This window comes from Larus michahellis, chromosome 2, assembly GCF_964199755.1.
Source record: "Larus michahellis chromosome 2, bLarMic1.1, whole genome shotgun sequence".
Taxonomy (NCBI): domain Eukaryota; kingdom Metazoa; phylum Chordata; class Aves; order Charadriiformes; family Laridae; genus Larus; species Larus michahellis.
Genome location: NC_133897.1, coordinates 161,593,669 through 161,607,052, shown reverse-complemented (window position 1 = coordinate 161,607,052; position 13,384 = coordinate 161,593,669). Strand labels below are relative to the sequence as shown.

The following is a 13,384-nucleotide window of genomic DNA, read 5'->3' as shown; positions in this document are numbered from 1 at the left end:
CAGTTGTAGAGAGCGAGAAGGTCTCCCCTCAGCCTCCTTTTCTCCAGGCTGAACAACCCCAGCTCCCTCAGCTGCTCCTCATCAGACTTGTAAAGTCTTGAGATGAAGCTGCTGTAAAAATAGATGCCGAACTCTTTCTCAGCGTCCAAAGGTCAAGTCTTGTTTGTACAAAACACAGCATTGCAACAGCTCGCCATGCAGGTAACGGCCCGCAAAGATCCCAGGCTGCTGCCGTGTGTTTTGAGCCGAGTGCCTTTGCGATGATTTTTGGTTTTGTAGTGTTGTAGGCAGGGGTGAGTGCCGAGGAAGTCAGTCCCATGAAAGAGGTCGTTTAACTTTCACCAGTAACACACACATTATCTTAACAGAAACGCACAACTAAAAATAAAGCGTTTCTCCCTGGATGTAGCTCTCTCTTACATTCAGTTACACACAACTTGTAAAACTGTCTATAACAAGGTTGTCTGCTGACTGCAAACAGTGTCACAGTCCTTCTAGGTTATTCTTGCCATCCTTCTTTGTCATTTGCAGGATAAAAATAGTAGAGAGTAAAGCAGTATCATTCTTTAGTTAGTGACAGGTAGCTACAAATTAAATAAGGATGCAATTCCTTTTTGGATTAAAAATGAATTTTTAGTAATCTTAAAAAGGAAATTCATAGGATGATGATCTTGAAGATTGCACAGAGCTAGATGTCCAGGGCTGGTCATCAGAAGTGAGGAGGACCTTACGTGCCCTCTGAAGATTTTGAATATCATTTTCCTTTCTTAACATGGGGATCAAGAGTTCCGGCCTGCATCGTGACTGGTATAACAGTTTGCTTATTAAGTCTGCATAACAGAAAGCCAAGAGGCAACACAAGTATTTTGGAAGCTGGGATCAACATTGAAAATGTCATGGGTATTTTGGAGACGTGTCTGGCCTTTTTTCCCAGAAGGACCTTGGTTGTAGGTAGTTTGTCTCCAGTCCTGCCTCTGCCCCTGTCTCCTGGATGGGCCTCAGACCTGCCCTGTGGCTTTGTCTGCAGCGGTGCCTCCTGCCCAGGCTCCTGCTGTTCCTCATCATGTTCCCTGGATGAACCCTGGGCCTGATTCATCGCCTGGGAAAGCTGATGGACCCTGTTAGAGCCACCTGGCTCTGGCCGTGCAGCTTCAGGTCTGACTGACAGACTGAATAAAGCAGTTGGACCCTCGTGCATGATGGGCTTGGAAGTGCTACCGCAATATAAATCCTTGGGAATAATTAACTCAACCATTTAAGCACGTCTAACGCTCTCTGTGGCTTTTACCTAGCTGCAAAGCACAAATACAAGCCAAAGCAAGTACATCTATCCCAAGTTATTATGTATATTTGTAAGTAACTTGAACATTGTTTTTCTAAACACTTTTTTAAATTTGTAGTGTAAAACTAGAACTTCAATTCTAAATCCTAAATTAAGTTGTTTGGCATTAAAAAGAAGCCTGGAAAATAAATTAATCAGTATATTGAGAACTTTGAGCGTTCGAAGACATCTTCCACACTATGTATCTATCCTAAGAACTGATATGTTGCTGAAATTATGAAAGGAAAATGTTGCCTTAATGCAAAGTAAATTCCTCTATTTAATTTTTTTTCTAATCTGCATATTAATTACAGTGACACAGCTGATGCAGTGGGCTGCAGCTACGTTCATCCCATTTAAATCAGTTTAATCCTTTGCAAGCTTGCAAAAGTAATTATTCTGCATTTCCATCTATACCGTGTAATAGAAACTTCAATCTGTTCAGCTCCTGCTCCAGACCCTTGGTGACCTTTTTGCTCGTACACCAGCAGCACGGACTGCAATTAATTTCTTCTCTCATTGGGAACCTTCTCGCATTGATCTACTCTTCATAATAGATGGTACATGCTCACCTGCTGGGTTACCCTTCAAATAATATCTCTCTCTTTCTCTCTCATTTTTACTTTTATCGGCCACAATATTTAGGTCATACATACCCTGGCACGACTTCCTTGTTCAGCATGTAGACCATATTGCCGTTAATTTCTGGTGGTGTTTCCTTGCCCTGGCCATCACGGCGCTGCTCTCTGGGAGCGTCGCAGCTTCTCTGCATCTGCTCCGCGTGCTACATTTCTGCCTTGGCAGTGATAACGTTCCGAGCCGCTTAATTTGTCCTTTGGCTGAGTTCTCCTGCTTCGTCAGCTTGATTTAATTGACCATCTAGTGAACCTGAGGTGCCAGCCATTTCATCTGGCTGGGGGGTAGAGGCCCTTTGTGGTGGTGATGCAGCAAACGTATTAATGTGGCAGAAATCTCTTTTAAAAGGCTTGAATTCTGTTCTACTTTAGGATTATACAGTCCACCGAAAATTGCAGTAAATCACTTCATGGATTTGGGTTTCAGATTCTCCCATATTACTTAAATCTTTTGCAAAATTCATTTCCAATTCAGAGCTCGTTGAGCCTGAGCCTTTCTCCTGCGACCACCGTTGACACAATGATCACTCTTTCGTGAGCGTTGCTATTATCTTGCCTGGTTTTCAGAAGTGTTAAGAGAAAACAGCACAGACATCACTTGATGTCAAACATATACGTATTTTTTGCGTGACATTCAGACGAACTGCACGTCTTGCAGAGCTGTGACTGTTCCTAGCGAGTGGCCCAGAGTAACTGAAGTTACCATTACAACATGCTGGTCGCCTTTCTTCTGGGTACAGGTCGCAGTTTATTGCAATCACTCTACGTAGCTAAACAAGACGTAGAAAATATGCAGCTCTATACAACAGAGCAATTTCCCAACTTTTCAGCCTTCACAGGTGATTCAGAGGTTATTCCACCATTCTTACATTACTTAGTACATTATTTTTATGTGTATGTTTAATCCTTTTACCTAATCCTGCTCCCTTCTTAATCTTCCAAGGACAGATAATTACAACAGTTTGAACTGACGTGGGATCTCAGCCACGTTGAGACCAGGGGGGATCCAACAGTAATGCAGAAAGGTGAGCAGGATGGAGCATCTTGCAACTGCTATATTTAGATGTGTGCATATCCTTAACAGACACCATTTTTTTTATACATAATGAAATTACAGAGCATTGGCGATCATTTACTTACCATTATTAAATATTTCTGCGGCTGTAGCAACTGAAACCTCAGTTGGTGTCCTTCACAGTAGGTGTTGCCCAAGCACGCGAGAAATTTGCACCAGTCTGCAAGTTGAATTCTGAGGTACTTGCCTTGTCCTGTAAACTATCTTACCTCTAACGATTCTGCCCAAACTGATCAAACCGTTACTGCACCGCAAATAAAGGACCTACTGTCTCGGCAACATGGGAATGACGTAGAGGTGGTGATCCTCAGCTGCCCACCCTTTCCCACTCTCTCCGTGGTTTTTGCCTCGTGAAGCAGCTGCTGAACTTCTCCTGGTTTGCATTCTGATAATACGAGGTGATCTCAAATCACGTTACTGTTGTGCCTTGGGTTCAGTTCTTGCTTCAGGAGCAGCCAAGCTGTTCGTGCAGCAAAAGAAGGAACCCTTAATGGAGGGGAGCGTCAGCAGCTGCTGCAGCCATCTAGGCACGTCACCTCTTCACCCGTCAGAGCCTTACAAGTATGAAAACGAAAATTTGGCCCCAAATGGACAAGATCAAAGGAAAAGAAATTTTGATCTCCCAACACAATCACTGTTGGATCAATTTGTTACTCCCTGAGCTCAAAAAGAGTTTTGTTGACAATTTCAGAGGCCAAACTCTGTGCATTTTCCCACCACGGGACTGGAAGACAGAACAGTCTAGATGAATAGGGAAAAATGTGACATAAAATCAAAATTTCAAACACTCAAGCAATAGGTTTCCGTCTGTATAAAGGCAAAACCCATCTGGCGGCTGCTGATGATTCAAAATGTCAAAGATTACATGTTAATTGACTCTCTATCTAGGAGTTGCTTATTACCTTTCAGTGAAGTCTGTGCGCAAGATGAATTGAGCTTTGAGAAACGCGTGGAACAACCATGAAAGTACTCTAATGGGAAAAAACATCATGTGCAAAGGACATCAAAAGTCTGCCCCTGTTTGCTGTTCTGCATCGTTCTTTCTCCCTTTTTAGTTTCTAATACTTCCAGCCCCGCTATGCAGCTTTTTAATTAGCATCTCTTATTTTATACAAAAGGTGGGGGTAATACTGTCTCAACCTCCTGTCACTGGGTGCATAGGTTGGAAAAAAATAATTTCTAGTCACAAACATGAGATGGAGGAGTAACAAAGGAACATAAAAAAAACAACCCTGCTTTCTGAAGCATCAGGTCTCTCTGACTCTGATCCAAAAATCCGGTGGAAGAAAGGAGATCCTTTTTCCATTGGCGGCTTCTCTTCTTTGGAGAGAGCGCTCTGTTCGAACAAGTGCCAGCTGTTCTCCTTTAGCAGCTGTAATTGGTAACAGCGCTGCTGTAGCTAAGGATAAAGGAAGCGGCGTTCAATGTCTCCGTGGGAAAGAAGAATGCCCTCGTAACATCTTGTCCCCTGTGTTTATAATAGCAACGTGTAGTGAACGTTTGCTGAGGGTATGATGGTTGAATGCTGGATGTGCTCCGTTAAGGCCCTGCAGCCTGCTCCGAGGGCTCAGTGGATTCAATAGGCTGGTATTGGCATCTCTAGCTATGGTGACTTAATCCTTGTTTTGCACTTGCCTGCATCCATTTATCTGGGAAGATCAAAGAGCTGGAAATTAGGAAACTCATTAAGGCTCCCAACCCCTTCCTGGAATCAGCATCCTGAACAGGTGCTTAGGTACTCTGTAACGGTTATTGCACATTGAGTGAATAGAGCAATTTTGTCTGAATGCATCAAGCACGTGCCCCCCTGTTGCAGGCAGGCAGGGAGGGAAGGAGGGCGGGAGAGGGGCTGCACATTGCTGTCAGGGTTGGAGGGAGCCCCGGAACACTTTGTGCTGCCCGTCACAAACAAACCCGCCACTTCCAAGGCTCTGTGAGAGGAGGCAGGACTGTTCTCGTGATGAACCTCTGCAAAGCAGTTTGTGATGCTTCAGCAAGCCGTGCGTCCTGCAGGCACCATCCTTAAAGGGGGCCTACAGGAGAGATGGGGAGGGACTCTATCAGGGGATGTGGTGATAGGACGAGGGGTAACGGTTTTAAACTGAAAGAGGGGAGATTTAGATTAGATATTAGGAAGAGTGACCTGTTCTGATTCTCTCCTGCACAGGTTTTTGGGAAGGCTCCAGCAGTGTTGGGGGTTACACTGCACTCTGCCAGCTCAGGCTCAAAAGCTCCTTACGGGAAACATAGAATCATAGAACGGTTCACGCTGGAAGGGACCTTAAAGATCATCTCGTTCCAACCCCCTGCCATGGGCAGAGACACCTCCCACCAGACCAGGCTGCTCAAAGCCCCATCCAGCCTGGCCTTGAACACCTCCAGGGATGGGGCAGCCACAACCTCCCTGGGCAACCTGTTCCAGTGTCTCACCACCCTCACAGTAAAGAATTTCTTCCTAATATCCAGTGCAAATCTACCCTCCTTCACTTTGAAACCGCTACCCCTCGTCCTGTCATTACAATATAGAGTTCTTCCCATCTCTGGTCTATTATTATCTGTCCTAAAAATCTGGCATTGCCTCCTATCACTTTTGCTAAAAAAGAGAGCCTTTTTTCCCCCCCTCAGCCCCCTGGAGACACCATTATCACACAAGCTTGATCTGGGTGCTGAGCCTGGGCAGAATTTAAAGTCTGTGTTTTTTAAAGCGCGGTCAATCCAAACATGTAACCGGAGGAAAAGCAACCAGCAGCAGCAGACGTGCACATCACCAGGCGTCAGTAACGTACAGCTTCTTCTTTGGGGGACAAGAGTGCAGACCGCGCATGGAAAAGTGGCGGATTTCTGTTATCGGTGGGTGAAGGGAATGACAGGGCATGCCAGCATTTGTCACAGCCCTGTCGGGGAGTGAATGACAAAGGAAGGACAGCAACGTGTCTCTCCCGGCAGATAGGCAGAGATAGTAGCCCGGAGTCAGAGCCACCGTTGTCACTCAGCCATTGTGAAATGCGACAAAGAAACAGCGGCTGCCCTGCCGTTTAGAAGCAGCATGAATTATTAATGGCACACTTGTAAAAGTAAGTTACCAAAAAACTGGGGGGGGGGGGAAGTCAGCACGCTTTGCTGCAAATCCAGCGATAACAATTCCCTCCCCGCTCCTTTCCTCTTCTTAATCAGAAGATGGAGCATTCTGGGTTGGTCGCTTCTATTTCCATTTAATAAGCGAGGGGGGTTGTAGTGACACAGCCTGGGTTCTGAACAGATGCTACACGTTTTTTCCCCAGTAAATATCTTTCTCCCTTTACAAAACCCTCTCTACAAAACCGTGAGCACAAACAGTAAAGTTTCTCTCCCCCCCAAACCCCTTCCAATAATTTAAGTTCATTCTTTTTTTTTTTTTTCTCCTGAAATGTTTGTCACCTTGTGTGAACTGGCAAGATCGGGTCCGCTCTGTTGTTAAATTCTAAGTGGAATGCCAATTTTTGTTTTCCACAAAGTATAGGAGATTGCAAGTCATGAATTGCATTTTCAAGTTTAATCGCTGCCGGTCTATTGTCCAGAGAAATTTCTCCTTTGGTGCTCAAACTGAAAGGCAGCTGTGTAGGCAGGCAGTAAATAGCAAACTTGAGATGACTGGCATTAGTGTTTTTAAGGGAATCAAGGATTTTATAAGCTATTACTTTGTAGCGGTGCTCTTCTAAATCCCGGCTGCAGGATTTCTTTGACTTAGGGATGTGCTTGTTCTTGCCTTTAATTTTTTGTCTAGTGCTCTTCAGTCCCTTCTTTCTATTTCGCCCTCACAAAGACACACTTCTTGGGTCTGACAGCCTGAAAACATTCTCGATGGGTTAAAATTAGCCCCTTTTTTCACCTCCTTTGTGTCTGAGGTGCACTTGTAATGCTGGAGGTGATGTGTAACTGCGCTGCCAGCAAAACACCAGGGGATTGGAAGTTCTGAGTCATCATTTCCATAAATGTGGTTTGTAGGACACCATGGGGACCCGTCTGGAGTCCTCAGCACAAGAAGGACATGGAGCTGTTGGAATGGGTCCAGCGGAGGGCCACAAAGATGATGAGAGGGCTGGAGCACCTCTGCTGTGAGGACAGGCTGAGAGAGTTGGGGTTGTTCAGCCTGGAGAAGAGAAGGCTCCAGGGAGACCTTATAGCGGCCTTCCAGTACCTAAAGGGGGCTACAGGAGAGATGGGGAGGGACTCTTTATCAGGGAGTGTTATGATAGGACATGGGGTAACGACCTCAAACTGAAAGAGGGTAGATTTAGATTAAATATCAGGAAGAAATTCTTTACTGTGAGGGTGGTGAGACACTGGAACAGGTTGCCCAGAGAAATTGTGGCTGCCCCATCCCTGGAGGTGTTCAAGGCCAGGCTGGATGGGGCTTTGAGCAGCCTGGTCTGGTGGGAGGTGTCCCTGCCCATGGCAGGGGGTTGGAACTAGATGATCTTGAAGGTCCCTTCCAACCCAGGCCCTTCTATGGTTCTATGAAAGGTTCCATGCTCTGCTGGGTCGAGGGAAATGCTCTGTGTGTCTGTCTTCCAGCTCATGCTGGTTTTCTGTCAAGTATTTGTTTGTTCTTGGCCCTCTCTAATCCTCAGCTTACAAAATAGCTCACATATTCCATCTCCTCCTAACTCCGTCGCTGTGCAGCTGTAGAAGGGCAGCTGAGCCCATCCACGCTGTAACAAAATGTGAGATAACAGAAAAGGGCACCAGCAGCGCTGTTGGAGATCGCAGTGAATCCCTGGATGCGATGTTTTGTTATTAAGTTCATACTCGATTGCCATTCTGAGGAGTTGTTTTACGGGGCTCTGAATACTTTCCCTTAGGAGCAGCGAGGATAAATTTCACACCGGTTTAAGGAAGGGTTGTGATAAATCCTAGTGAGGTTAAATATGATATAAATATCTGTGTTAACAAAAGAGCAGCTGGCAGCGGCTTTATCTCACAGGGTGAGAAATGGCCTCAAGTTGCACCAGGGGAGGTTTAGATTGGATATTAGGAAAAAATTCCACACCAAAAGGGTTGTCAAGCTTTGGAACAGGCTGTCCAGGGAAGTGGTGGAATCGTCATCCCTGGAGGTATTTAAAAGACAGGTAGACGTGGTGCTGAGGGACATGGTTTAGCGATGGTTTTTGTCAGGGTTAGGTTGATGGTTGGACTTGATGATCTGAAAGGTCCCTTCCAACCTCGGCGATTCGGTGACTCTATGAGTGAGACACACGTGGTCTAGCAGCAGCATGGGCTCTCTGTGCCGGAGGAGACGGTGCCCTGCAGCCCTCCCGCCGCTGGTCCCCAGGACTGGCGGTCGAGGAGGAGCAGACCCTTGGGCATGGGGCACTGCCTGGGTGGGTTTATGGGCAGATGAATGGAGGATTTGTGTTTATGGCGTTGTCTGGCACCTTCTGTCAGCGTTACGTGCAAACACGTTTTAAAAGGAAAAAAGAAATCCTTGCTTTCCAGAAGAGGTGAATAGAAATACATCTTTTGCTACTGCAATGCCACCTATAACATAAATAGAGCTTCACGCTCATCCAAAAGCTCTTTCATAGCTATTTAAACAGACGAGAAAATATTCTCGGTAGTAGATATTAAAACTTTCTCTGCGTCATTCTGACTGACAAACAAGCAGAAATGAGCGTACACTGCAGCCAGCTATGGAAAAAACCTGGCACACTTTCATTTTTTCAGTTTATTTTCATTGCACTAAATTTTCAGATACCATTTATTGTTGTTTGTTTTCAAGTCATTTTAAAATTAAATGAGTCCTCCTCAGTCTGGAGAAGGTGACCAGAAATATCGTCCTGCTTTTGTCCTGCCCCTTGCAAGTGCGGTCCTGTGTCCCTGGTGGTGACACTACAGGTGACGGATCTGTTTAAGACTGGAAAAGCAGAGAAGGCGTCAACCCACCTGTTTCCTGAGGCCTCAGTAACCTCTGCTCTGCAGAGGCTGAGCAGTTGCATTTTCTGGTTGTAAGGGATGCTTTATGCATGAAATACTGTGAGAAATGGAAAGCAATTTTCCTTTCAAAATGTTGGCACTGTTACATCCAGCTGAGATGCGGCTGCACAGGAACGTATGAAAATGAAAACTTATTTAGGAAGACAAAAAGGGACTGAAACTAAATACCCAGGCTCATTCTAATGACTCAGCACGGCTTTGGAAACAGAGGGAGTTTTCCAAATGCTGCTTCACCCACCTCTAGCCACTGGCCCGGTGGCCAGGACATCAGTGCGACTAGAGAGATATCTTCTCTGTAGCTAAATTTATCAAGAGGGCTTTGTAACGGTGTTATAAGTGAAAGTCATTCTCTGTGGGGAAGATGAAGAAGTGACTCATTTACCTTGTTTTATAGAGTTGTCTTCAAATAATAATTTCCTTACTTGCCCTGTTGGGAAGGCTCTGTGCACAGGGGAGTCTTGAATCTCTTTACCTCTGCCGTCAATAATACATAAAAAAAAGGAAAGGGGGGGGAAAAAGCCTATAATAACAAATCTTTTACTCACACACATTTCATGTGCAGCTTGCAAAGAGGTGTCTCTATGATACGATGGCACGCTTCAGCAGTTTGAGGCGGTATATCCGTAGCAGGACAGAAGCAGACCAGCCTTGGGACTGGGCAGGCCGCCGTCCGCTCTTGGTGCAGGCGACATTCGCCCACTTGCCCTTTCATCTGAAAATATAAATTAGATTTTTACACAAGCCAGATCAAAACTTTACGTTAGTGAATTGCTTAGCTCTTGGCTTTGAGTGCTGTAGACTGGAAAGCTCACCTGTATTATATCCCCAACTCCTTAGCCTTGTCATTCAGCATATAAATAAATATATACATGTTCGAATGGTGTGAGTTATTGTTTCTTACCTTCCTCCAAGGCACTTAGTCCCTGTATGACATAGTTAGAAGCAAAAAATCAAATGTTAATGTTCCTGCCTGAGACAGCATCATTGAGATTCACAGCAATGACAATATCTGGAAGAACTTTGTTTTCTATCACCTAGTCACGGCTGCTGCTATTTCAAATGGCGCAGAACTACTTTTGAGTTTCATCCTTCTAAGTTATCACACTTTCCCCTGCTGGGCTGAATGGAGCAAACACTCTGCTTGTCAAGAGACTGGAGAAACTTTGACATGAAGCTTTTAAAGAGAATGATTAAGGAGACGAGCACATGCACCAGACACGCATGGGGCCATCTCCTCCTTCAGGCTTCATTCCTAAGGTGATTTATCTGAGGTTTCGGAACAGGTTTCCTGTCGTCCTTTCATTAAGTGCTTGGGATATTCAAGCTTCTTATTTTATGCCTGAGTGAGGACTAGTGGTTCTAGTAAGGGAAATGCTTGGCACCTTCTGAAAATCAGAGCACATCCCAGCTATTTGAATTGGACAGCAGATTGGTCTTTTGCAAAAACCTGCTATTTTGAAAAAAAGAAAAAAAAGCTTTCTTAATATATATAAATAAGTGAATATCACTTTCTGAGTGTTGCCAAGTGTATCTTCTGTATGGAATCACGTAACTTCTCAGTCTTAAAAAAGTTACTTTTCTTGAGTCCAAGTTACCTTCTCGTAACTTAAGGAAATGTGTTTATCGGGTCAAGTTTTCCACTCAGAGTTCACCGACGTTCTGCCTGCTTTTGCTAGCAGTGTGTTTGACCTCTTGCCCTTAATTTAAAGAAGATATTTTGCTTACAGAGACATTTATCTAACAGGGACCTGTAAGGGAAGAAAAAATTTGGTTTACAGATGACTTGATTCCCTCAAGGTACGCAAATCAATCACTTAAATTGTAGTGTGTCCTACACTTCAGCTTCAATCAATAGGGGATTAAAACTCTAGTTTCAGCGTGGGGAAGATAAATGCCCATACCGATGCTATTAATAACACCTGGGATAACTAAAAGTGTACCGATGCTTTAAAAATTTCACTTTTTGGTGCTTATGTGTCTTGTTTGGTATTTTCACTGTTCCACTCTGCTGGGAGGGTGAGAACAGAGGAGGAACTTTGACTTATCCTAACTTGCTGCCAGGCATTGCTAAAAAGGTTTATTTCCTGCGACTCAGTACCCTGTGTGTTGTGTCTGGCTTCGCCTGGCTGCAGCAGAATATTAACATGAAAGTAACTCGTGAGCAAAATTAAGGAGGACCTAGTTTAACACAGAATTTTCAGAGGGTCTCTATTCTGCCATGCTGGTCCTCGCTCTGCCACTCTCTTTCTATGTTGCCTTGGGCAAATCATTTGGGTAAAAACCACCCATGGTCCTGTGGGCGCAGCATCCTTAATTTGGAAGCAGGTATTTCCCCAGGGCAATTCAGGATGTGTTTGTACGACTGATTTGGCGTACCTCTCCTTTGACTCTAAGTTTCTGGTTCACCCCCAGCCTCATTAACTGTCTACTAGTTTTTTCCCCATCTGCAGTGATATAATCTCTTTTAGAATAGTGTGAGATCCATTAAGGTCCGTATGGCTGGGGGGCAGGGATCACTCCGGTGTGTCCACAAAATACCATCTCTGGGAGCTGGCTCCCTCTCCAGGGGGTGAAGCAATGTCCTGGTAGAAGATGGGGGGTGTTTTTCACACTGGCTGGGAGCAACCTGGAGGCAAACAAAGGAAATACAAGTGGTTGATGCAGTGTCGTGTGTTATGCATGTTGGTCTGCTGTGTGGTCAGAGCATTTGGTCTCCTTGCAGAGATGATACCTGTGTTGTGTCATCTCTGTTGAGATGAGTCAATTCTCTACTTTGACTACCTTTCCCATAGCATGTCCAGGGTCTGGGAGACCTCCTTTCAATTTCTTCCCCAGGATGAGAGGACTCAAACTTGCATCCCTATCAGTGGGATGTGGCATTGTCTGTAAAAGACATTTGGTTCGCAACTAAAGCCACCGAGCTACATGGGAGAGAAAACAGCAGGAGGCCTTACTTTGTGGACTGGGAGGACTACTGGGTCCTGGTCCCTGCTACAGAGACCCTTCCAGTGTCTGATATTGGACAGGACACATCAGCCCATTTCACAGGCACCCCTTGATAACACTTAATGGTCAGTCTAACCTCCAAAACCTTTTGGTTTTCGTAAAGGGCTGGAGAATCCTTTCCACAACTTGCACCCTGATCAGTCTGTAACTGCATCATAAGATAGAAATTATGAACTCAGTATGTAAAACAGCCTACATGTTGCCTACCCCAGTGATGCTATTTTACTAGTACTTCTTTCTCTAGAGCTGCATCTGTAATTTCACTTGAGACTGATACTGAACATTTCGTCCCTCTGATAAACAAGCTTAAAAAAGAGATAGAAGTAGGTCTCTCTTTTTTACATGCAGAAAATACTCTTTAAAGAAAGGACCATTCTTTTTGGGATTTAGATCTGCTGCCCTAGCATTTACTGCATCTTCTGACAAGCCTTTCCAGTCCTAGAAAAAAGCCAGATTTACTTATATACATTTTTTTGCTGGCCCACATGTATAGTCACATATTTTGGTTTTTTTTTGTATTTAGAAACTGTAACTTAAATAATATATTTCTTCAGAAATTAAATTGATAGAATATATTATGCCACATCAAACATGATTTCCATATCAGTGTGCTTTTGAGCTAATAAATCCATTGCAGTTGTTAGTAAGTTTTAGAATGATCTCTAGTCTACTTTAGATGGTTGTCATTGATTTTGAAAAGTGCTTGATGTACATGAAATATGGTTTTGTAGATTGAGTGGTTTAAACTTTGGAGACTTCTGCTTTAATTTATTACAGCTCTCAAATGCTTTTGGCAAAGGAAGGAGCCTGTCTCATGTAGGTCTGAAAACAGATGTAATTAGGAAAGTTTCCCATTAGGAGTTGCTTGTCCTGGCTCTTTACATGATTGTTTTTGTATCATTTTCTCTGAAAGCCGTTACAGGGAATTGCGGTCTGTCTTCACTGCAGTCTCTCAGTGACTGGGAATCTTATAAGCTTTGTAGTGAATTTTGACTCACCAAAGACAAGATCAGCTTTAGCCAAGCAGATGATGAGCTAACCTGCTTGTAGACATCTCTGAGCAATATGGACTTCACAGTTCTCACAGGGAGTGTTCTCACCTGAGCTGGTCACGTGGAAATTAAAAGTCCAGCATTCTTTGTCTGTCCCCCATTTGACTGATATCTTTCCTAAATTACCCAAACTAGTCTCCAGATGAGGTCTTACGAGGCTGCATGAAGAGGAAAGATGTACTCTTGTGGCTGTTGTTATCTTCTGCTCAGTGCGCTGCCTCCATTGATCCATGGTCTTGCATCTCAACAGGACCAAAGTCCTGGATTGGTGGTGAAAAACTCATGCAGGTTTATGGATGTGGTGGCTGTGGGGGGTTAACCT

The 13,384-nt window shown here is 44.4% G+C and overlaps 1 long non-coding RNA gene across 1 annotated transcript in view; it reads left to right on the top strand.

Moving 5' to 3' along the window:
• The first annotated feature begins 6,017 nt into the window (after window positions 1-6,017).
• LOC141739835 (uncharacterized) overlaps window positions 6,018-13,384 on the top strand; it is a 44,711-nt gene continuing 37,344 nt past the window's right edge. Inside the window, exon 1 of the long non-coding RNA XR_012585799.1 lies at window positions 6,018-6,105. This is a non-coding gene — a long non-coding RNA (uncharacterized LOC141739835). The remainder of the gene's footprint in view (window positions 6,106-13,384) is intronic.